The sequence below is a fragment of the Rhinopithecus roxellana genome, chromosome 12 (assembly GCF_007565055.1).
Source record: "Rhinopithecus roxellana isolate Shanxi Qingling chromosome 12, ASM756505v1, whole genome shotgun sequence".
In the NCBI taxonomy this organism is placed as follows: domain Eukaryota; kingdom Metazoa; phylum Chordata; class Mammalia; order Primates; family Cercopithecidae; genus Rhinopithecus; species Rhinopithecus roxellana.
This window is the reverse complement of record NC_044560.1, coordinates 95,167,654-95,193,714: the sequence shown is the minus strand read 5'-3', so window position 1 is coordinate 95,193,714 and position 26,061 is coordinate 95,167,654. Positions and strand designations below refer to the sequence as shown.

Genomic DNA, 26,061 nt, shown 5'->3' with positions numbered 1-26,061 from the left:
CTCTCATATTTCCCACTTCTTTTTTTTTTTTTTTTTTTTTTTGAGACAGAGTCTCGCTCTGTCACCCAGGGTGGAGTGCAGTGGCCGGATCTCAGCTCACTGCAAGCTCCGCCTCCCGGGTTTACGCCATTCTCCTGCCTCAGCCTCCCGAGTAGCTGGGACTACAGGCGCCCACCACCTCACCTGGATAGGTTTTTGTATTTTTTAGTAGAGACGGGGTTTCACCGTGTTAGCCAGGATGGTCTCGATCTCCTGACCTCGTGATCCGCCTGCCTCGGCCTCCCAAAGTGCTGGGATTACAGGCTTGAGCCACCGCGCCCGGCCAATATTTCCCACTTCTTTAACCCAGGCCTCTTTCCTGCATTTGGATCCCACCTCAGAGCTTTTGCACTGGCTGTTTCCTCTGCCTGGAAGGCTCTTCCCCAAGATATCAGCATGGCCTTCCCTGATTTCCTTTAGATTTTTACTTAAATGTCACCTTCCCATGAAGATCTTTCCCAGTCTCAAATGGCAGCCCCTCTCGAACTTCCATTCCTGCTTTATTTTTCTCTAGTATTTCCCACCATCGAATATACTGTATGCCTTATTTCTATATCATTTCTTTGCCTGCTTCCCACTAGAATATGAGCCCCACGAAGGCCGGAGTGTTGGTCAGTTTTGCTCACTGCTTTACCTCCAGTACAAGAGCAGTGCACTCACTAAATATTTTGTCGAATGAATGACTGTAAAAAGGGGCTAATAATACCTACCACCTCGTGGATTATTGTGAAGATGAAGTGAGATAAGGCATGCGAAGTTCTTGGCACACCATGTTGCTCAATGACTGTCAGTTTCCTTTACCTCCCTCTCTCCCCTCCCAGTTTTGGTATCAGCCATGCTCCCGTTCTCCCTCAGGGAGTGCCCGGTCAGAGGCAGGGTGAAGAGCAGCAGGTGCCTCACCACCAGCCCTGGCAGGACTCTCTCTACCCCGAGACAGTCCTCCCCACTCACACCCCGTCTTGCTCACACCCCTCCCCAACACACCCCCTCACACCTCTCCCCAACACACCCTTTCTTCCTTCCCCTGACACCCCCTCCCTCCTTCCCCCCACACCCCTCCTCCCTCTCCTCCTACTCCCGGTCCCCCACACCCCTCTCCCTCCACCCTCTCCTCTCCCTCATATCCCAGTCTCTCCCTCATATACCATCCTCTTCTAGTCCCCATCCTCTCTCACACCCCAATCATCTCCCCCACACACCCCTTCCTCCCCCTCACACCCCTCCCCCTTCCCCTACATACCTCCCCCTCTCCCCATGTCCCCTCCTATCCTCACCCCCTCCTCTCCCTCACCCCAAGCCTTACCCTCAGACCCCATCCTCTTTCTCACATCCCAGTCATCTCCCACACACTCCCTCCTCCCCCCCACACCCCTTCCTACCCTCACACACCCCCTCCTACCCTCACCCCCAGCCTCTCCCTCATATACCATCCTCTCCCTCAGACCCCATCCTCTTTCTCACATCCCAATCATCTCCCACACCCCCCCTCCTCCCCCCACACCCCTTCCTACCCTCACACACCCCCTCCTCCCCTCACCCCCAGCCTCTCCCTCATATACCATCCTCTCCCTCAGACCCCATCCTCTTTCTCACATCCCAATCATCTCCCACACACCCCCTCCTCCCCCCACACTCCTTCTACCCTCACACACCCCCTCCTACCCTCACCCCCAGCCTCTCCCTCATATACCACCCTCTCCCTCAGACCCCATCCTCTTTCTCACATCCCAATCATCTCCCACACACCCCCTCCTCCCCCCACACCCCTTCTACCCTCACACACCCCCTCCTACCCTCACCCCCAGCCTCTCCCTCATATAACATCCTTTCCCTCAGACCCCATCCTCTTTCTCACATCCCAATCATCTCCCACACACGTCCCTCTCCGACACACCGCTCCCCATCCCCCACATACCCTCTCCTCCCTCCCACACACCCCTTCCTACCCTCACACACACCCTCCTCTCCTTCACATCCCAGCCTTTCCCTCCCATCCCATCCTCTCCCTCACATGCCATCCTCTCCCTTACACCCCATCCTCTCCCTCACACCTCAGTCCTTCCCACACAACCCAGCCTCTCCCTCACATCCCAGCCTCTCCTTCACACCCCATCCTCTCCCTCACACCCATCCTCTCCCACACCCCATCCTCTCCCACACATGCCAGTCCCTCCCTCACACCCCAGCCTCTCCCTCACACTCCATCCTCTCCCTCACACCCCAGCCTCTCCCTCACACCCCAGCCTCTCCCTCACACCCCATTCTCTCCCTCACACCCCAGCCTCTCCCTCACACCCCAGCCTCTCCCTCACACCCCAGCCTCTCCCTCACACCCCAGCCTCTCCCTCAGACCCCAGCCTCTCCCTCACACTCCAGCCTCTCCCTCACACCCCAGCCTCTCCCTCACACTCCAGCCTCTCCCTCACACCCCAGCCTCTCCCACACCCCATCCTCTCCCTCACACCCATCCTCTCCCACACCCCATCCTCTCCCACACATGCCAGTCCCTCCCTCACACCCCAGCCTCTCCCTCACACTCCATCCTCTCCCTCACACCCCAGCCTCTCCCTCACACCCCAGCGTCTTCCTCACACCCCATCCTCTCCCTCACACCCCATCCTCTCCCTCACACCCCAGCCTCTCCCTCACACCCCATCCTCTCCCTCACACCCCAGCCTCTCCCACACCCCAGCCTCTCCCACACACCCTAGTCCCTCCCTCACACCCCAGCCTCTCCCTCACACTCCATTAACACAGGTCCAACAGCCATCACCCATGGGCTCATATCTCAGTCTCAAAGGTTCATGTAGCACATTGCCTGGCTGTATCCCTAGCCTCCTTCTGAGTTCTCTATCAGGGTTCTTCTGGTCCCCTCATTGTTACAGTGCACAGCCTTGCCAAGTACTTTGGCCACCTCATTCCAAAGAGGCTGGAGTGCTCCATCCACTGGAGCCTGCTGTTGTCCCACATGTAGGACAGTCCTGGGAACTATTATCTGTGGCCAGCTGCTCATTTGGGCCATGGCTGCTCCCTTCTGAAATGGCCTGAGTCCTGTCACTGCCCCAAGCCCCAGCATCTTTCTCCTCACTTCAGGAACAGAGGCTGTTTCCTACACATGAATCCTAGGAGGCACAATCAATCTGGGCCAAGCTTTCTGGCATGGGGGTTACTTCTCAGAATCTTTACCTCACTACTGGGAGGACGAAACCTGCTGGGGAAAACCTACACAAGCAGACAGGTGGCCACCACAGACTCCTGGCCCACTTGGCCTGCTCCGTGCTCAATAGTTTTGGGGTTCTCTAGTACCAGCCTCTTCTCCTTTCCACAGTGGCCCTTGCAAACATTCTACTTTTCCTCTCTGCAGACACCCACTTCACCCCATGGCCACGTCCCCACTAGCTTCAAGCCTGTCCTCTTCCCATCACAGCTCTCCCAGGAACAGTTCACATGCACGAACCATAGGTCCTGGCCTGGGATTCAGCCTCATATCAACCAGCTCCCACCCCCACCCTCCAGAGACATAGCTCTCTGAGAGCTTCTCCATTTCCAGTTCCAACCCCTGAGGTCTCGCTCCCGCCTTGCCTCCCTTGGGTTTCAGGCTTTTATGCACAACATGTGTCCTGACACCAGACCAGACCAGTGAAGGTGGCCTGTTCTCAGCTTGACTCCAGCCCCTTCTGAGAAGCCTTTGCTCTGCCCTGTCCCAGGTTCCCTTCCCCATACCTGGGCTCTCCTCCTCCCAGCATGGCCTGTGATTGCGATGGCCTGGCGGCCTAAGCAGACCTCCTGCTGGATCAAAATTCAACAGGGCTCATGGGATTCCTACTTATGTCACTTACAGGGCTTACATACTGGCAGGGTTTCAATAAATGTTTACGATATAATTATCAACACCTTGCTCTATTTTTCATTATACAATATAATTTTAGCCTCACAAAATTCATTTGAAGTAAGTAGATAGGCATTCCCCCTAATTTACAGATGAAGACACTGAGATTTAGAGTTTGAGTGACTTGTCCAAAGAGAGAAGGTGCTGAGCCAGGTTTGAGCCTCTGATTTCTGACTCTGGGGTAAATGCTCCTTCTAGAACTTTGTGGTTCTTCTTTAGGGCATGAGTCCTTGCCTGGAGCTCTCAGATACCACATGCGGACCATGACAAGGTTTAGGAAAGCATGAGGCAACTGCCCTTCCAGGTGGATTTGGCCAGGTGTGAGATGGATAGCAATGTAGGCTACAGGGAGGGTGGTCTGAGAGATAGAAGCTAGTGAACTTCAGAGGACAGAAGCCCTGCTAACTGCCTGCAGCGTAGGGGGCAAGTTTCTGCGTTAGGCTTATCTCAGTCGCTCTTTTTTTTTTTTTTTTTTTTTTTTGAGACAAAGTCTCGCTCTGTCACCCAGGCTGGAGTGCTGTGGCCGGATCTCAGCTCATTGCAAGCTCCGCCTCCTGGGTTCATGCCATTCTCCTGCCTCAGCCTCCCGAGTAGCTGGGACTACAGGCGCCGCCACCTCGCCCGGCTAGTTTTTTGTAGCTTTTAGTAGAGACGGGGTTTCACCGTGTTAGCCAGGATGGTCTCGATCTCCTGACCTCGTGATCCGCCCGTCTCGGCCTCCCAAAGTGCTGGGATTACAGGCTTGAGCCACCGCGCCCGGCCTCTCAGTCGCTCTTTTTATGTGTACTGTTTAGACAAGAACAGAATGGCTTAATCCTCAAATCTATGCAAGACAAAGAGAAAGGAAAGGAACAGTTTATATTGGAGACCAAAGAGGATCCAAAATACTCCAGAATGACAGCTACCTTGCCAAGCTTGGTTTGGACTCACACATTCCATCATACGTGCTGAGAAGGAAGGGAGGGGGCTTGGCAAGAGCATGTCAAGAATAGGCTTATGGTCAGTGGGACATGACCATTGAAGAAAATCGTGTCTTTTGGGTGTGAGGCATTATGAGGAGCATCAAAAATGGGGAGATGCTTCTCCTGCTATGCTCCCTGAGAAGAAAACCACTTCTTCTCTGGTTTTCTGATAGGGAGGGGCCCTTTATGATACCCTATAAGGGCAGAGATGTCTGGTAAGAGACATTACCAGCTTCAAATCTCTGAACAAATGATGGAGAAAAGGGATTAGACTTGTCCTATGTGGCTCTGGCAGGCAGAACTAAGACCACAGGGGGAAGCTGCAGAAAGGCAGATTTTGGCTTTTCATAGTTAAGCCTCTGCAATTACTGATGAGTATCTCGAAATGAATGGGCTGTTTCCGCAGGTCAAGGACTTCTAGCTATTGGAAATGGGGAATGGACTAAGTAATCTCTATGATTCCAAGATACAGGGTTCTAGAACCACCAAGCCCAGGAAAGTGGCAAGAACCATCTTCTCCCTGGACTCACCCTGGGCTGAAGATAGGCCCAAAGAGGCAGCAGGTCCAGCCTCCAGTCTAATGTCATGGCCAAGGCTGTGGGTTCAGCTGCTCAGTGCTAGCATCTAGGGACTTTCTTCATTGGGCTGTCTACAGTTTGGATTAGTTGTTTACTCTCTTTAAAAGGAAAAGCGCTGGAAAGGGGCCAGGGGTTGTGGGAGACTATTTCCATCTCCAGTGTCTCTTCCAAAGCTCTGGTGTTTTGCCAGGATTTAAGCATGGTATACACAACACAGTTAAAAATAACCCCTTGATTGAACAGAAGGCGTGGGAGAGAGGGGCTAGCCAGGCAACTTTGCTAGAGGGTGGGGGACGTGGGCAAGGAGAGGAAACTTGTACTCAGAGCCCTAGGAAGGGTTTTATCCCAGAAGAGATATGTAGATTCAAGGGGGTGAGAGTCAGGAAGATACTGTCCCTAACTGCTCCTTTCCAGGAAGAACTGCCCAGTAAGTGCCTTGCTTTAGGTATGCCCAGGGTTTAAACAAACTGCTAGTTTTGAAGGGTTCTCCCAGGAATGACTCTGCCATTTTTCAGTCCTGAGTGCCAGCCTATGGGACTAAATTTAGGGAAAAAAGACAAGAAGCAGAAAGCCAAGAAAGGTTACACAGTGTCAAAAGCCACAGACAGGTCAAAGGCACAGAGGCCAGAGAAAGGTCTACTAGATTTAGCTATTGGGAAGTTCTTGTGATTTGTGTGTGAAAGCTTCCAGACTTTTCCTTCCATAAACAGACATTTAACATAAATGGAATTATCTTATATATAGTGTCCCATAACTTGCTTTTTAACAAATTTAACAATAAACTGTGGGAGCATGCCAGTAAATACAGTCTGACATCATTTTTCATGGCTACATACTATTTCATCACAGGGACATACTACATGAACCATGCTTGGCTCAGAGGCACTTAGGCTGTTTCCAGTTTTTTGCTGTTATCATAAACATGCTGCAACAGCATATTATAGTAATGCATACATACATATGATTACTTCTGTATGTACAATATTTATAAGTGGAACTGTTGGATGAAGTGGAATCTACGTTTTATACTTTATTATACAAGTACGTTGCCTATATAGCCTCTCATAATTTTGGAGAGAAATTCTATTCTCTTCTGACTTCCTCTAATCTTTCCAGCCATTTTTTTCCTATTCTCCTTCATCCTATTCAACCGTTATATATTGGTATTCCCCAGAGCTAGGTCATTCCGTTTTCTTCTTCCTTAAAGAATTACCAACTCAAATGCCTAAAAGAGCCAAGAAGGTATGGTAAATATGTGTACTGGGCCAGATATAAGACAACAAGAAGGGGCAGGGTTACAGCAAGCTAGAATTACACACTGTCTAAAAATATTCACATTATTTTAAAACACTGTGCCATAAAGCATGTCTACAGGTGGATTTAGCTCATAAGCTGCCAATTTGGGACCCAGTTAACACACCTTCCCCACACAACTTTGCTGCTGCCAAAACTTCATCTATGTGCTTGCTGATAACTCCCACTGCATCATCTTTAACTCTGACCTCTCCCTGGGAACCCCAGACCCACATATACAAACGACTATCTACATCTTTCCTTAAATGTCCCAGAGGCATCTCAAACTCATTATGCACACAACCAAATTCATCATCCCTGCCCTTTCCTCCTCCCAAAAGTCAGAAATCAAATAAAAGAAACAAATGATCTTCTTCTTGGGTTCTCTACCTCAATCAATGGCACCTCCAATTTTCCTACTGATATGGTTTGGCTGTGTCCTCACCCAAATCTCATCTTGAATTGTAACTCCCACAATTCCTATGTGTCGTGGGAGGAACCTGATGGGAGGTGATTGATTATGGGGGCGGGTCTTTCCTGTGCTATTCGCGTCATAGTGAATGAGTCTCACGAGATCTGATGGCTTTATTTATTTTGAGACGGCGTCTTACTCTGTCACCCAGGCTGGAGTACAGTGGTATGATCTTGGCTCATTGCAACCTCCACCCCTCGGGTTCAAGTGATTCTCCTGCGTCAGCCTCCTGAGTAGCTGGGATTACAGGTGTGAGCCACTATGCCCAGCTAATTTTTGTATTTTTAGTAGAGACAGGGTTTCACCATGTTGGCCAGGCTGGTCTCAAACTCCTGACCTCAGGTGATTCGCCCACTTCGGCCTCTCAAAGTGCTGGGATTACAGGCATGAGCCACTGCACCCAGCCTGATGGTTTTAAAAATGGGAGTTTCCCTGCCATGTGAGGGAATGCTGCCATGTGAGACATGCCTCTCACTTTCTGCCATGATTGTGAGGCCTTCCCAGCCACGTGGAACTGTAAGTCCATTAAACCCCTTTCTTTTGTAAATTGCCCAGTTTTGGGTATGTCTTTATGAGCAGCATGAAAACAGACTAATACACCTACCTTTGAAGACAAAAACCTGGGAGTCATTCCAGATTCTTCCCTTTCCCTAGCCTTCCATACTCAATAAGCACTTGCTGAGCACCTAATCAGTGCCAGGTACTGTCAGGGACTAGGGCTGGCCACAAAGAGAAATAATATGCAGTTTGTGCTCTGGAGGGGCAGACAGACAACAATGTCATCAGGACATGTGGTGGCGATGGAGAAGTACCTTATAAGATGTTCTGGGAGGAGAGAAGGGACACTTTGATTCTATTTTCTCAGCATTCTTCAAATAGTCTTTATTCTCCATCCCCATGGGACTGCCTTCACCAGTCACCACAACAGCCTCCTAACTGGGCTTCATGCTTCCAAGTTCCCTCCTCCAATTTATCTTCCACATTGGGTGAGGGCAATCTTTTGGAATGGCCAATCTGATTAAGTCAATCTTGTTTCTCGCCTAAAACATGTGAATTATTTCCCATATCTTTTTTTTTTTGAGACAGAGTCTGCTCTGTCGCCCAGGCTGGAGTGCAGTGGTGTGATCTCGGCTCACTGCAACCTCTGCCTCCCGGGTTCAAGCAATTCTCCTGCCTCAGCCTCCCAAGTAGCTGGGATTACAGGTGCCTGCCACCATACCTGGCAAATTTTTGTATTTTTAGTAGAGACGGCATTTCACCATCTTGGCCAATCTGGTCTTGAACTGTTGACCTCGTGATCCACCCACCTCGGCCTCCCAAAGTGCTGGGATTACAGGCATGAGCCACCGCGCCTGGCCTAATTTCCCACATCTTTAAGAATGTAATCGACCGGGCGCGGTGGCTCAAGCCTATAATCCCAGCACTTTGGGAGGCCGAGACGGGCGGATCACGAGGTCAGGAGATCGAGACCATCCTGGCTAACACGGTGAAACCCCGTCTCTACTAAAAATACAAAAAACTAGCCGGGCGAGGTGGCGGCGCCTGTAGTCCCAGCTACTCGGGAGGCTGAGGCAGGAGAATGGCGTGAACCCGGGAGGCGGAGCTTGCAGTGAGCTGAGATCTGGCCACTGCACTCCAGCCTGGGTGACAGAGTGAGACTCCGTCTCAAAAAAAAAAAAAAAAAAAAAAAAAAAAAAAAAAAAAAGAATGTAATCTAGAGTCCTTTTGGAGTGACTTGTGAGGTCTTCCATGATCTTGCTCTAGATTACTTCTCTAGCCTGTCTTCCAGCATCTAGGATGTAACACTATGTGCCAAATGTACCAAACCATGTGCAGTTATCTGAATGTCCTTACGTGCATCATGTTCTCAGTTTATGCATTCCCTCTGTCTACAATACCTACCCTGTCATTTTTCAACTGCCTAATTCCTTAATCTTTTTTTTTCTCTTGAGATAGGGTCTCACTCTGTCACCCAGGCTGGAGTGCAGTGGCACAATCATGGCTCACTGCAGTCTCAACTTCTTGGGCTTAGGGGATCCTCCCACCTCAACCTCTTGAGTAGCTGGGACTATAGGTACACACCCCCATCATACGTGGCTAATTTTTTTTTTTTTCTTTTAGTAGAGATGGGGTTTCGCCATGTTGCCCAGGCTGGCCTCAAACTACTGGGGTCAAGTGATCGGCCTGCCTGAGCTTCATAGTGCAAGGATTACAGGTGTGAGCTACTGCGCCTTGAAAAAAAATCACCTCCTTTAAAAATCTTTCTCTGACCACTTTCCCCCAAAAGATGGCTTCTCCCAGGTATTCTCTGTCACAGATCCTTCCTGTCCTGCAGGCTTACAGTAGGGGAGAAAAAGAAACTTCCAAGGCATTTTCCCAGGCTGCTGAAAGGGGCCATGATATGTCCTTACCTGGGTGTCTTTGAGAACCAGCAGTGTTGAAAATATATGGGAGTGTGAGGCAGACAGTGATGACTCCAGAGGAGGTCGGGAGCCCTGGGAAAGGCCCGGCTGCTTGGCTCTGGTTGCGTGTGGCCTTGAGGGGCCATGAATACTTCAGGTCCACAGACCATGTATCTTAAGGAGCTACTGACATAATGTATCCCACCCACTGACACTTATGGCACCGACCCCTGCCAAAAACAAAACTAAAACAAAAAAGAAAGACAACTTTTCAACTTCATGATGGTGAGTCAGCAATCACCAGCAAACCAATGAAAAGGTCTTCTTTGGCCCTTTAATGCTAGCAGATGATCAGAATGAAGGTCAAGAAGTCCTGTAAACAATAACAGCAGAAGAGGAGTGAGCCCAGTGATCTACCTTAGGAGAAAAGCCCCTTCTGACACCTCACTTTGATTAGGTGTCTCCTTTCTGTGTATTCGTGGCACCCTAGACTTCCATTTACCATCATGTCAGCACAACATAATTTTGTTTTCATGTCTGACTCACTTTAGACTGAAGTTCTGGGGTAAGGATTATGTATTACTTTTCATCCTTAATACCCAGCACGGTGCCCAGTATATGGAAATGCTTATAAAATAAGTGATGGAGGAAGGGGAGGGAAGGAAGTTTAAGTGAACAGGTTTCACGTTGAGAAGTTTGGTGACTCAAAGGGAGAGATACTACAAATTCATGTGATGTAATGAAAAAATTTCTTTCACTATGTCAGAGATAGTGAGGAAGCTGCATAAAGACTTATTTATACGAATGTTGTACATAGATACTCTGTTTACAATAGGAAGAAATTGGGGGAAAAAATCCCTTAAAGGACCTGGGTGCTTCACAGGGATGTCCCGCAGGAACTTCAAGCTGAGCGTTCTCCCCAAATGAACTCAACAGCTGCCCCGTAAGCGTGCTCTTCTCCCTGTGTTCCCTAGGTTAGGAAATGGTGCCGCTATCTTGCCAGCTGCCTGAAACAGAAACTAGGAATCCATTTTTACTCATCCCGCCACCAGCACCTAATGTTGTCATTTCTCCTCTCCTAATATCACATGAACTTGTCCTTATCACCTCTTCCCAAGCATTACCTTTCTCAGTCCCACTTCCTGTAACCCTTTCTCCCCATTTCAGACAATGACCTTTCTAAAGCACAAATCTGATGCTGTCCTTCTCTCCCTGCTTTGAAACCTTGGTTGATCTCATAATAAAGTTCAAACTTCTCAGCATGACATTCAAGGCCTCTTGCCAAGGACTTGTACTCCAACAGGCCAAATTACTTCCAAGTGTGTCTCCTTCCCCCCACGTGATTCCTGCCCTTCCCTAGATTCTCTACCTGGCCAGTTTCTAACTGTCCTCCAATAGGCAGCACAGGTGTCACCACCTCTAGGAAGCCTCTCCTGCCTGCAGTTTGGTCAGGCGCTCTTATCAGAGCACACACAGCTCCTTGTGCTTGCTCTGTTGCTATAGTAACCACAATGCCCACTCAGTTTCTGTCTGTCTTTTTTTTCCCCAAGACAGAGTTTTGCTCTTGTTGCCCAAGCTGGAGTGCAATGGCGCCATCTCAGCTCACTGCAACCTCCATCTCCCAGGTTAACATGATTCTCCTGCCTCAGCCTCCCAAGTAGCTGGGATTACAGGTGTGAGCCACCATGCCCAGCTATTTTTTGTATTTTTAGTAGAGACAGGGTTTTGCCATGTTGGCCAGGCTGTTCTTGAACTCCTGACCTCAGGTGATCCGCCTGCCTTGATCTCCCAAAGTGCTGGGATTACAGGTATGAGCCACCACGTCCAGCCCCCACTCAGTTTCTTATCTGTCACTCTCCCCTAGACCTGTGCACTAGGCTTGGCAGACAGTGAGTGCTTAGGGGTTCGGGGAGGGGCAGAATACTTAGGGTCTCTGGAGCTTGGAAGCGGGGCAGCAGTCACCATGGGCAGGTCCGGATCGGGATCTATGAGGTGCTGATGCAAGCATGCTCTTATCTGGAGGCCTGGTCACTGCTCCACAGAGGTGGAAGGGGAGGAGGAAGCTTCTCCCACACCCTGAGGACACTCTCTGCCAGACTGGGGCCTCTGTGGCGTCTCCCAGGATTAAGAACATCATACTGACCAGACAGGCCCCATTCTAGGGGGCGGAGGCTGGCTTAGTGATGGAGCTATGCTTTCCCCAATCCATTCTTTATTCTTTATGATCTCCGAACTGCAGAAGCAGAAACTGCTCACCCTTGGTCTGAAGCTTTTCGTGACTTGTGTGAAGAAATGTCATCAACAGCCTTTTGTTTGAACTTGACTTGTGTGAATGTGCCAGGGGACTTGCTCAGAGGAGTCTTTTCAGATGTCATTTCTGTTTGTCTACAACCCTGGTCCGTGCAAAGTCATTCACAAGCCAGTTTTTCTGAGGCTCCAGGGCTGTCATAGTCTCATTCCTGCCACTGCCCGCACAGCTACTGTGACTGCCTCCAGCCTGGAGTGGGTGCAGGGTGGCCTCCCCACAGCCTCACACTTAGCAATGGTGTGTGCTGTGGCCAGGTCAGAGCCAGGCACTGAAATGCAGCTGTGAGGCAGCACTCAACCAAGTCTCTCACTCTTCAGCTTGACTTGAATGTCTCTGAAACCCTGAGCTACAACTTCACTTTACTTCTCCCAGACAGTGAGCTGGGACTATGCCTGCATTTTTAAAAACCATTTCCCCAGTGTCCACACAGTGCCCGGCACTCGATAAAAATGTATTACATGAGTGAACAGACAGACATGCAATATCCAGTTATTTGAGTCAACGGAGGGAGACCATCAAACTCAATGTTTTGAAGGAAGAATAATCCAGAATTTAATATGTCCTTAGAGCCACTTTAGACTCTGTCCACTGTTTTTTTGAAACTGGGTCTCAGCCGGGCACAGTGGCTCAAGCCTGTAATCCCAGCACTTTGGGAGGCCGAGGTGGGCAGATCACAAGGTCAGGAGATTGAGATCATCCTGGCTAACACGGTGAAATCCCGTCTCTACTAAAAATACAAAAAATTAGCCAGGTGTGGTGGTGGGCGCCTGTAGTCCCAGCTACTCGGGAGGCTGAGGCAGGAGAATGGTGTGAACCCGGGCGGCGGAGCTTGCAGTGAGCCAAGACCGCGCCACTACACTACAGCCTACAGCCTGGGTGACAGAGCGAGACTCCGTCTCAAAAAAAAAAAAAAAAAAAAAGAAAAGAAAAGAAACTGGGTCTCACACTGTCACCCAGGCTGGAGTGCAGTAGCATGATCACAGCTCATTGTAGCCTCAACCTCCCTGGCTCAAGCGATCCTTCTGCCTCAGCCTCCTGAGTGGTAGCTAGGGCTACAAGTGCACACCATTATGCTAATTTTTTTTTTTTTTTTGGTAGAGACAGAGTCTCGCTATGTTTCCCTGGCTGGTCTCAAACTCCTGGGCTCAAGTGATCCTCCCACCTCAGCCTCCCAAAGTGTTGGGATTACAAGTGGAGCCACTGCGCCTGGCTCTGCCCACTGTTGATGCTGCTGGTGTTGGTCCTGGGAAGGAATCCCAGAGTGCTGGGCCCAGCTGCACAGTGGGCCTGGATGTGGTAGAATGCACAACTAGGTCAGCAGGACCCGCCGCTTCCATTTCCCGCCCCAAGCCCAAGCCAGCTGCAAGGAATGGATAGATAAAGGGAAATGGGAGCTGTCCCCAATTTAGTCAGTCACCAAGTGGTGATGGAGGGTAAGATAGAGGTAAAAATTAGACAAGGATCAGTATAGGTCTCAGGAGGGAACTATAATGCAATATACACAAAACTGTTACAGAGAGAGGTGCACACAGAGCTGGGGGAGCTCCAGGGCAGGAAAAGCTTCACAGGGAAGGTGACATCTGAGCTGGAGTTTTAAAGGTGGAGAATGTGAGGACGGACACTCCAGACAGCACATGCATGTGGGAAGCTGGCCAAGCTGAGCGCCTGCCTTGTCCACGCCCCTTTGGAGGGGAGAGGCCTGCCACAAGCAGTTCTCTGAGCAGAGACTGCTGTGTCTGATGCCAGGCAACATTCAAGTTACTCATTGAAGTAAAAGCAGTAGTTTTCTTTCTTTCTTTCTTTTTTGATACAGAGTTTCACTCTTGTTGCCCAGGCTGGAGTGATGGCGTGATCTTGGCTCACCGCAACCTCCGCCTCCCGAGTTCAAGCGATTCTCCTGCCTCAGCCTCCTGAGTAGCTGGGATTACAGGCATGTGCCAACATGCCCAACTAATTTTGTATTTTTAGTAGAGACGGGGTTTCTCCATGTTGATCAGGCTGGTCTCGAACTCCTGACCTTAGGTGATCTGCCCGCCTTGGCCTCCCAAAGTGCTGGGATTACAGGTGTGAGCTACTGCGCCCGGCCAAAGCAGTAGTTCTTAAGGCAAAGAATATGGAGAAGCACTCCAGGTTGGGGGACTAGCAGGCACAGCACAAAGGCACAAAAGACTATGGGTTAGTAGGGCATTGGCATCTAGGGGTTAGGGCACCAGGAAGCATCAGCTTAAATTATTAATTTAATTTATTAATTTAAGCATCAGCTTAAACTAAACTTATGCATCAGCATAAATTACAAGTCATCCGTTGCATCCTGTGTAGCTGGAGTTGCCAAAAGCCACACTTCCCGATATGTGGAAGTATTTCTGTATCAACAAATGCCAATCACCTGGGTTTGTACGCAGTCTATACAAGTCTTGACAGCTCCACACCAAGACATATTACTGGAAGGTCTCCATGAGAGTTGAGGCAGTCAGGGCATAAAGACAGAACCACACTTACCACTCCAGACGAAGCACTCGCTGCATGCCAGGCACCAGGCCACACATATCATGGACATTATCTCGTGTAATCCCCATAAATGCCCATGAGATGGGGGCTGTTATTAGCATTTTGCAGATAAGGAGGCTGATGTTTAACATGACTAAGGGCTTGTCCAAGGTTATACAGCTAGCAAAGTGGCAAAGTTGGGATTCTAACCCAGGCTTGCCTGATTTCAAAACCTAAGTTCTTTTCACTTCCCCAGACTGAGGCAGAGGAGCTCCCAGCTGTATTCCATCTCTGCTGAGAAAGCAGGAAGGAGATGCTGTGAACCTGGCACAGGCACACAAGGTCCAGCCATAGGGATCAGTGAAACAGCGGTGAGGCCAGGTGGTAAAGATGTACCCCTCTTCCTCTGACCAGCCTCACTGCAGTGCCAACAGATGACAGTCTAAGTACAGTAAGACCACTTTTGCCTCAGCTCAAAAGCTCTCTACTTCCTGAAATCTAGGCCTACACTCAGAAAAGGTCTGAAATCAGGCCCAGTCACAGGCTGGAAAAAATGATCAACCTCTGGCTAGGGAGAACATGGTGGCTGTAACCCACATAGACCACATCCCTCCACTGCCCTCCCTTTCTGCATCTAGCACTCCAGGGGTTAGGGAAAGGGGCTCAAGGCTAGACAGGAAGAGACTTGCTGCTCATGAAGGACGGCCCTTGGGATCCAGATGAATGGCAGAAATGGCTGGTCCTACCTTTCTTCCTTTAGCAAATGCTCCTCTGTGGAGTACCTGATGAGGACTGGATCAGAGATGGATAGAACCAGGCTCACCCTTTGCTCCTGAACCTGCACTCTACATGCAGCTGTGCCTTTGCCGACAGCTTTCCTTGGCCACACTGGGGTCTCTGAACCCTGTGTTTCCTCCCAATAATCTGAGTGGTAGCAAAGAAATGCATCTCTATGAGAGTCGGCAACTTTCCTGGAGTGGGCCCACTGGAGACAGGGCTGTGTCAGGAGCCCAGGCCTCCTGGATGAGCTGGCTTTCCCCACAGCCTTGAGTGTGGGTCACGGTGTGCTGTGCCCTGCCCTACTGCCTCTTGCACTTTTCTTCATTTTGCCCCCAAAATGACTAGGCTACAGGCAGAACTGGCTAAATCAGAGGCAGCTGCTGACCATGTTAAAAAAGGTCAGGAGGAAGGATTCTTTCCATCAGGAGGCCCACATGAGCTCATGGGGCCTGATCCAATCAGTTCTTGCATACTCCCTCAGGGGTAGGGAGGGGCAGAGAGAAGCCCTTTGGAGGAAGGGACTTGGGTATCAGGGGCCCCTGTGTGTGCAACAGCCACAGGGCAGGAAGAGAAGAGCACAGGGACAGAGGCAGGGGGTTTGAGATGGTCAGAAGTGGCCTAAGGGTGAACATATAGCTGGCAGAGTCCTGCCCTTAATCCCTCTTGCTGGTCTTGAGGTACGAATGAGGATGGTGATGGAGACGGGGAATGTGGTGGCGACAGCCCTTAACCTGGCCAGACCCTCACTGATCACAGTCACCCTGGACACATAGGAGCAAGGCCAGTGGAGACAGCAGGCAGAGCCACCCCTCATCAGAGCTAGTGTCCGAGCTCAGGCCTCAAGCACATGCCTTCTCCATTTGGAGGACTTGCTCCATTTGGGCATTTGCTTCTTAGAGCAAGTTCTGCAACTGGCAATTGGCCTCTGGCCCAGACACACTATCTGAAGGGGCTGGGCAGCAAAGCAAAAGGTGTCACTTTGTTTTTCCAATCATCTGTTTTCTTTTTCTTTTTTTTTTGAGATGGAGTCTCGCTCTGTCTCCCAGGCTGGAGTGCAATGGCGTGATCTCGGCTCACTGCAACCTTCACCTTCCGGGTTCAAGCGATTCTCCTGCCTCAGCCTCCTGAGTAGCTTGGGATTACAGGCATGTGCCACCACACCTGGCTAATTTTGTATTTTTAGTAGAGATGGGGTTTCTCCATGTCGGTCAGGCTGGTCGCCACATGACCAGCCCCAATCTTCTGTTTTCTTTTTTTTTTTTTTTTTTTTGAGACGGAGTCTCGCTCTGTCACCCAGGCTGGAGTGCTGTGGCCGGATCTCAGCTCAATGCAAGCTCCGCCTCCCGGGTTCACGCCATTCTCCTGCCTCAGCCTCCCGGGTAGCTGGGACTACAGGCGCCCGCCACCTCGCCCGGCTAGTTTTTTGTAGTTTTTAGTAGAGACGGGGTTTCACCGTGTTCGCCAGGATGGTCTCGATCTCCTGACCTCGTGATCCGCCCGTCTCAGCCTCCCAAAGTGCTGGGATTACAGGCTTGAGCCACCGCGCCCGGCTAATCTTCTGTTTTCAAACTATGTTCGGAAGTTGTCCACTGCGGGAAACTTCCCCACACTAAGCCCTTGGAACCCAGGGAGAGAGGATGGGTCTATCCCAACACAAGGGCCACAAAGATGTCACAGGGCCAGCTGCCAACAGGCCTGCTTTCGTGCTGCTGCCACCTATCAGGTGTGTGTTTCCCTGACCAGGAACTCCTGTGAACAGAGGCCATGTGGCCCAATACTCGCCACATCATCCCTGGACAATCTCATCCATGCTCTGGGGGTTGTATATGGACCTACCTGCAATTCGTTTTCTTCTAGCCCAGACCTCTCTCCTGAGAGATTCACTGAACTCAGGATCCCTGCGTAGGGCCGTGGCTTCCCTCTGACACTTCATTTGCCTGGATCTGGACTCTTTGCCTGTGTCAGGGCAGAAGGCAGAGCCAAGGGCCCTCATCATGGGAGGCAGGCATAGACTGCTGTCCTGCCTCCACAGTGGGGAGGCGAGGCTTTAGCCCTCCTTCTCCCCTCTAGCTCTGGCTATTTATTTGGGGAGACCAGTCAGAGAGTGACCTGTCTCCCCAGGTGCACACAGAGTAGGGAAAGCAGGACACAGTCCTGAAGGTGCCAGCATCTTGCTCTCTGCTGAGCTGCTGCCTCACCGCTGGGACTTGTGTGGGTGGAGCTCAGACCTGGGCCTTCCCTGTCACTGAGGAACTTGCAGAGCTGCTTGCTCCTGGCTGGGAGCCTTACACAGCTCGGAGGAGGGCCAGGATCACGTTCTGTGCTTTCACCAGCTTCTGCTCCTCACAAGCAGCAAGAACTCCCCACGTGGGGATCTTGTACCTGAACCAAAAAAAGCAAAGCTGCTAATCTGACAAGATCAGTCCTCAAATACCACAGGAATGCAGCCAGCCTGCATGCTCTCACCAGGTACTGCGCTTCTAAGCACCCCTACGGTTCCTGCTCTTAGGCTGGAACTGGTCTGCGAAGGAGGAAGCTGCCCCCACCAGTGTGTCTGGCCTTGCTGCCGAAGCCCCACCCTCCCCAGCACAGCTCAGGCATCGCCTTCACCAGGACGTCTCCCCAGTCAATCTCTCATCACTCCTCCAGCTGAAGGACCTTCTCTGTGCCCCCACAACCCTCTGTCCTCACCTCTGGCAGAGCACATATGCCTGGATATGTGTTTGTCTCCATGTACCATTTCTCTTAGCTCTGGGGAAGGTAGGTACAGATGAGGAAGGTGAGGCTCAGAGAGGTTGAGCAATTCAGCCCTATTCACTTCCAAAACCTGTTCTCTTTCCACTATAGTCCAAAACTTCTCAAACCATCTGTGAAGAACGATCCATTGGTTTTGCTTTTTAAATTTCTATTTTGTCACAGAATGATAATTTTATAAAACAGAATAAAAATGAATTACTAGAAAAATTAAATAAGGCCAGGCGTGGTGGCTCATGCCTGTAATCCCAGCACTTTGGGAGGCTGAGGCAGGCGGATCACCTGAGGTCAGGAGTTCGAGACCAACCTGGCCATCATGGTGAAGCCCTGTTTCTACTAAAGATACAAAAATTAGCTGGGCATGGTGGCGGGCACCTGTAATCCTAGCTACTTGGGAGGCTGAGGCAGGAGAATTGCTTAAACCTGGGAGGTGGAGGTTGCAGTGAGCCGAGATCACACCATTGCACTCCAGCCTGGGCAACAGAGAAGACTTGAAGGAAGGAAGGAGGGAGGGAAGGAAGGAAGGAAGGGAGGGAGGGAGGGAGGGAGGCAGGCAGGCAGGCAGGCAGGGAGGGAGGGAGGGAGGGAGAGAGGGAAGGAAGGAAGGGAGGGAGGGAGGGAGGGAGGGAGGGAGGGAGGGAGGGAGGGAGGGAGGAAACATAAAATATATGCTCCATTTTTAAAAGTTTTTTTTCTTTTTTTTTTTTTTTTTTGGTAACAAATAGCTGAGACCACAGGTACATGCCACTGTGCCAGGCCTATTTTTTATTTATTAGATTCAGGAACATAAACTGACTCTAATTGTCATAAATGTTTTCAAAAACCTTATTTCCAGTATCTCAAAAATATTGTGGCAGACCAGTTCAAATCACCTTTGATTCTATAGCACATAACAGGTTCCAAACTGTCTTTTGCCTGTCTGGGACATTCTACTAAGGCTTTGCCTGTCATTCACATGGCAAGTTAGAAAGGCATAAGAAAGGGGTAAGATGTATCTCCTCAGGTCCTGTCCTGGGGTAGGAGAAACAATGTACTCTGACACCATCAGAAACAGTTAGCAGGTTGAGGCCTAGAACTTCTCCTACAGCAGATGGATTTATAACCAGCTAGGTCTGCAGGATTCACCTTTGCAAACAAGTGTGGGTCCCTAGTTATCTGGGAAGGAGATCTAAAAAAAAAAATCCCACAACTTCTGGATATCTATTGCAGCTCCACCTATGAGAACTGGAAGACAGAGCAAAGAGGAAAGAGATGGGGTGTACCATTATAGGCAACTGGCAGGCTAAATTCCTTAAATAATGGAGGAGGCAGTAAGCTCAGGCAAGATTGAAATTAATTTAAAAGCAGAACATGGATGAGTTCCAGAGGTGGTTCCAACACCTGACGCTAAGGAATATATGGAAAAAAAAAAAAAAGTAGTGGGCAGAGAAAAGGACAGGACACAAACGGCAATTCCTCCAGCTGTAAGCTGGAGTCCAGGTCATGGACAGGTATTGAGGTTGTCTAGCCCATGCAGGCTACTCTTAGACACTCTGCAGAGAAGCTTTAGTTATAGAGCACTCTGCTCTTCCCAGAAAGGCCTGTACCCAAGGATTTCACTGCAGCGGGTACCTACTGAAAATATTTAAAACATTCTCCAAACAAAAGGAATCTGTATTCCCCTCCAGGTCCATGGTTCAGAGCCTCGATTCAGGACACAGGGTGGGGCTGGTGGGTTTGATTCCCGGCTCTGTGCTACTATGACCTTGAGCAAGTCATTAGCTTTCCCATCTACAAAATGGGTATAACAACACTTACTTCATGGGGCTGTTGTAAAGGGATTTTGCAAATTTGACTCCATAAAAGTGCATTATCACATTGACTTTGTGTGTAACGATTGTGCGTGTATGTAAAAACACTGAAACTTCCTCGATAAGAGATGTCCTTTTTGTATACATGCATTTGTGAAAGATAAAATTTCTCAAGATCTTGGCTCTTTGAACAACTGCATATGCAGTAGTGACCCCCTGTGACTTTTGACTGATCTCGACAAAAGACTGTGACGAGATCAGTCACGGTATTTCAGATGTCTGTCACAGTATTTCAGATGACCGCAGCTGTAAACCTAGGTGTACACAATTACCAACTATAGTGAAATGTGTTTATACGTGTCCCTTTGTACCTATTTCTTTATGAACACGGTTTGCCTGTTCCTGTGATATCCATGTGACTGTCATTAGTAACCTGTTCATGCCTCTCATTAGTATACCTGTTTATGCTAGGCAAAAAAATCTGTATGTTATTATTGCCCATTTCATTGTGTAAAGTGGCCTATGAAGTGTTCTGTAATGTTTTTACGTTTATCAAATAAATCCCCTTTTAAGAATGTAAATAAATATATTTTAAATAATTTTAAAAATTATTTTTTCCAGAATGACGTTGTCAAGATTTTAATCTTTCAGAATTGTGATTTTCAGGGTTTTAGACTTTTTGGGATTCTCATCTTTTAGGATTTCCTTTTTCTTTTTAATTTAATATTTTTTTTTGAAACAGAGTCTCGCACTGCCACTCAGGCTGGAATGCAATGGTGTGATCTTGGCTCACTACAACCTACGCCTCCCGGGTTCAAGCGATTCTCCTGCCTCAGCCTTCCGAGTAGTTGGGATTACAGGCACCCACCACCATGAACGGCTAATTTTTGTATTTTTATTAGAAACAGGGTTTCGCCATGTTGGTCAGGCTGGTCTCGAACTCTTGACGTCAGATGATCCACCCGCCCTGGCCAGCCAAAATGATGGGATCACAGGCGTGAGCCACCACGCCCGGCTGATCTTTTAGGATTTCAGCATTTGGGACTATGGCGTTCGTGATTGTGTCTTTTGGAATTATGATTGGCTCCCATTGTAAAGTCTAAATGAAATAATGAAATACGGTGGCACAGTGGCTGGCACACAGTAGGTACTCTAAAAATGGCGTGACACTTTATGTGCACAGGTTATCTGTGTCTGCCAGTGGAATGTAAGATCTCTGAGAGGAAAGGTTTTATGTAACTTATGCAGTGCTGAAGCTATAGCACCTAGAAAAATATCTGACACTTTGTTGAATGAGTTTACAGAATAATAGGATCAATGTGGCAAGTTTTTAAGTGATGAGAGAGACCTGAATATGATTAAATACTGATAAGAAGGAAACAGTGAAGAGAATGAAGATCCGGGTTCCTGCAGAGGTGACAGAGGTTGGAGAATCAGGGCTCAAGAGAAGGAACTGACCTCAGAAAGAAGACAGTACACAAGTGCCAGGACTTGATGACTCATTAGATATCTGGTTGAGAGGGGAAGGAGAAAGAATAACTCCCAGATTTCTTGCTTGGGTGAGAATGGATAGTGGTGCCATTTCCTGAAATAAGAACATAGGCTGATTAGATTTGTTGGAAATTCAGTGAGTTGGATACACTGAACTTGAGATGCTTTTGAGTCATCCAAGTGGAGCTGTCCAGCAGGAAGTTTGGTATTTGGGTCTAGAGATCAGTAGAGATGTGGGCTGCAGAAAGATTGAGAGTCATTAGCACATACGATGTTAGCTAAAGCAGTGGAATGAGAAGAGAGGAGAGCTATAACTGAAACCCGGCAAACACCAACATGTAAGGACGGGTACAGGAAAAGAAGATCTCATGCAATAGAGACTGAGAAGGAACAGAGAGGTAGGAGAACTGGGAGGGAGTTTGAACAAAGAATTAAGGAGAAGAGAGAGTTTCAAAATGGAGGAAGAGATCAATACTGCCAAATGCTTCAGAGGCATCATAAAAAGAGAAGGACTATCTATCTGTCGGATCTGTCAGTGCTTTTTTGGTGGTCTGGATTAGAGCATTCTGAGGAGGAGAGAAGCGAGAGTGGAGGCCAGACTACATGGATTAAGAGTTAGAGGGACATGAGGGAGCAGAGAAGGTAACTGTAGCAAGTCTTGCACATTCCTGGTGGGGGTTGGAAGTGCCCAATGTGCTCCCAGCCTAGAAGGACAACGATTCTGCAGAAGTAGAGAAGTAGATGGTATTCCATTCTCCTCCGTAATTTATGGGATGGGACAAAATTTGTCAAGGATGCCTCTCAATCTTACCACTCCTCCCTGGTGTTGTAGTGATAAAAATCCCAGAATCTCTTTCTGGAAGGGCAGAGAGGGAGGGGCTTTGTAATGTGGGGATACCAGATACTCAGCTACACTGGCCAGGAGTCCACAAGCTTTCAAAGTCTTCAGGGCAGTGCAATAGGTCTCCTGTACCTTCTCATGCAAGGGTCCCAAATCAGGCAGCTGGGACTGTGTGTCAACTCTCTAGACTTCCTGCTTCAGAGAGCTCTGCAAAGTTTCAAGGGCCATCTTTGCACTCTGGAGACTCAGCCAGCTTGGACCACAGCAATGATTCCTTAGCAGTATGTGAATCACAGACGCACGGTCACAGATACACACCACACACCCCAGCCTTCCTAAAACAAAATGCATCTCAAGAGAAGTGTGGTTTTCCTCTGTAGAGCTGGGTAAGGGAACCATTTCCACATCAGCACCTCATTAGCTACTACCAGGCATCTGGTAGGCCTCGGTACTTTGGCCACTAGCCAGCCTGCCCATGAAACAGCAGCTGTGAGAGGAAGTAGAGAGCGGTTGTTAAATATATGGGCTTGGGTTCAAAACCTAGTTTTATCACTTCCTATCTGTGTGACCTCGGGCAAACTGCTCGACTTCTCTATGCCTCTAGTTCCTCGTATTTAAAACTTGACTAACAAGGGTTAGTCTCATTATACAATTGTTGGGAGAATTAAAACAGAAGAAATAGGAAAAAGTTTCAGCACGGGACCTGATCCAAAGTAAACATCAGTGGGTGTGAGCTATCATTGTCACTGCTGCTAGTATCACTCTGCAGCACGGACGTGGCATGGATTAGGGCTCTGCTTTCTGCTGAAACTGTTGGCCACAGGCTTAGCCTGTAGGCACCTCACTTTCTCCCAATACTGAGTGGCCCCACTGGCCACCAACTAAAAGATATGACACTCAATTGTGTCTTTCACCAAAGCACAAACAGCCACTCAAACGTATGAGGCAAAATATTCGCAGGAAAATGGGGTATGCCAATTATGTGTCAATTTAGGTTTTACGAGTTATATTTTTTCTTTTTAAAGAAAACATTCAAAATGTTTACTGTGACCTACTCTAGGAGCTTTATTTTTCTTCCTGAAAAACAACTTATCTAATTATAAAGAAAGCTACTCAGAAAACAGAATTCACTTAATTAAGTGTCTAACATTAAATGTTGTTGAAATGATCTAACATTTATGGCCCCAAGACACATCCTCTCATTTCATTCTCTTGACTAATGAGTGAAGTAAGACTCCGACTTTTCCAAGATCACACAGCCTGTGAAGTGAGAAAGCTGTGAGAACTTTCAGTCTCCAAATCTTCATCTCCTTTCAATCTATCATATATTGGAATATGTCACAATAGTTTTCTTCAGTAACTCTCTCCACTAAAAGTGTCTTATCAACATTTCCCACATCCTTATACTCTCAACCTCTGGGGCAGAATTAATTTCCATTCACAATACAAATGCCAAGTGTCTACTGTGTGCTAAAGGCTCTGCTAGGTGTTGGCAGCCATGAATAGACCATGCCTCTGTGCGAGAAGTTCACAGTCTCTATGGTAGAAGAAATATCAGCCAATAGTTATATACATAATAACAAAGCTATGTGTGAGGCACTGCGGTGGTGCACGGGTAGGGGAAAGAGTAATGGAGTGCATTTCTAGGTAAGGGAAGACTTTGCATTCCATGAGACCAAACAGATTGAAAAGCCCTAACTCAAAATTTAGAGTAAAACAAGTGCTCAATAAATCTGAGTTCCTTTGGACCTACTGCCATCCCCTCCCCATCTCTCTAATTAGAGGAAGATGTATCCAAGTGAGCAATATTCGAGGGAGGAAAGGAGGCCTTTTCAGCAGAGAGTACAAAAGTGTGAGAGCAAACAGGCTAGCTTCCCAGAGAAGCAGGACTTTGGTCTGGACAGGCGGGCACATCGGCACCCCTTCCTTTACACTGCCTGCTCCCTAGTCTGCACCTAGGGATGGGAGTCAATGACTAGGTGGGTCATTCAGGGAAGAGTGAACCATAGGAAAAGAGAATGTATGCCTCACGCAGCATTTGGGAATTTTTTTTAAAAGGTAAGATTTAGGTCAAGCCTAAGCCTGGTGCGACGGGTGCACCTAGCAGAGCACTAGCAGTCCTGCACCAAGTTTGGGATTTGGGGTTGGTGCGACAAGTCACGTGGTTGGCGCGTGGCAGTGTGCGGGGTATTGGGTCTGCGGGTGTGGGACTCTGGTGGCACTGGCGGTGGCGTGGGACTGAGGCTAGGCACGTGTGCAGGGTCATGTTCTGGCAACTTCAAACCCATGCAATGGCGATGCCAGTCAATGGGGCCCACCAAGGATGCTGACCTGTGGTCCTCACATGACAAGATGCTGGCGCAGCCCCTCAAAGATAGCGATGTTGAGGTTTACAACATCATTAAGAAGGAGAGTACCGGCAGAGGGTTGGACTGGAGCTTATTACCTCAGAGAATTTTGCCAGCCGAGCAGTTTTGGGGGCCCTAGGCTCTTGCTTAAATAACAAATACTCTGAGGGGTACCCGGGCCAGAGATACTAAGGCAGGACTGAGTTTACTGATGAGCTGGAAACCCTCTGTCAGAAGCGAGCCCTGCAGGCCTATAAGCTGGGCCCACAGTGGTGGGGGGTCAATGTCCAGCCTTGCTCAGGCTCCCCTGCAAACTTCGAGTGTACACTGGGCCTGGACCTGCCAGATGGGGGCCACCTGACCCACGGGTTTATGACAGACAAGAAGAAAATCTCTACCACATCCATCTTTGAATCTATGCCCTATAAGGTGAATCCAGACACTGGCTACATCAACTATGACCAGCTGGAGGAGAATGCCCACCTTTTCCATCCGAAGCTGATCACTGCAGGAACGAGCTGCTGCTCCTAAAGCCTGGACTATGCCCGCCTGCGGAAAGACTGTAGATGAGAATGGAGTGTATCTCATGGTGGACATGGCACATATCAGCAGGCTGGTGGCAGCTGGTGTGGTGCCCTCCCCATTTAAACACTGCCACATGCTGACCACCACCACTCACAAGAACCTGAGAGGCTGCTGAGCCGGCACAATCTTCTACAGGAAAGGAGTGCAACGTATGGATCCCAAGACTGGCAAAGAGATTCTGTACTACCTGGAGTCTCTCATCAACTCTGCTGTGTTCCCTGGCCTTCAGGGAGGTCCCCACAACCATGCCATTGCTGGGGTTGCTGTGGCCCTGAAGCTGGCTGTGACTTTGGAATTTGAAGTTTATCAGCACCAGGTGGTGGCAAACTGCGGGGCTCTGTCTGAGGCACTGACGGAGCTGGGCTGCAAAACAGTCACAGATGGTTCTGACAACCATTTGATCCTCGTGGATCTCCATTCAATCAAAGGCACAGATGGCAGAAGGGCTGAGAAGGTCCTAGAAGCCTGTTCTATTGCCTGCAACAAGAACACCTGCCCAGGTGACAGAAGCACTCCATGGCCCAGTGGACTGTGGCTGGGGACCCCAGCACTGACATCCCTCAGACTTCTGGAAAAAGACTTCCAAAAAGTAGCCCACTTTATCCACAGAGGGTTAGAGCTAACCCCTGCACATCTAGAGCAACGTTGGCATTGGAGCCACCCTGAAAGAGTTCAAGGAGAGACTGGCAGGGGATAAATACCAGGGGGGCGTGCAGGCTCTCTGGGAGGAGGTCAAGAGCTTCACTCTCTCTTCCCTCTGCCTGGCCTGCCTAACTTCTAAAGGAGCCGGCCCACTCTGGACGCGCCTGGCACCACAGAGGAAGCTGCCTGCTGGAGGACCCCCTTGAGAGATGTACAAACTGCCCCACAAGGGACCTACTGGCACTTCTGTCCTTTGAGGGGGCTTCTTTTGGATTTTTTACATGTTTTCTTCACAAATCAAAATTTAAGTCTCATTGTTAGTAATTCTGGGACAGGTTATTAAAAGTTTTAAATTTGAACCTGGCTTTCTCACGGCTGGATGAAATTATTCCAGAAAAAT

The 26,061-nt window shown here is 49.1% G+C and overlaps 1 protein-coding gene and 1 pseudogene across 10 annotated transcripts in view; one reads left to right on the top strand and one right to left on the bottom strand.

The window, feature by feature from the left end:
• ST3GAL3 (ST3 beta-galactoside alpha-2,3-sialyltransferase 3) overlaps positions 1-26,061 on the bottom strand; it is a 242,871-nt gene that overhangs the window by 56,056 nt on the left and 160,754 nt on the right. The window lies entirely within an intron of this gene.
• Positions 24,378-25,800, top strand: LOC104669037 (annotated as a pseudogene).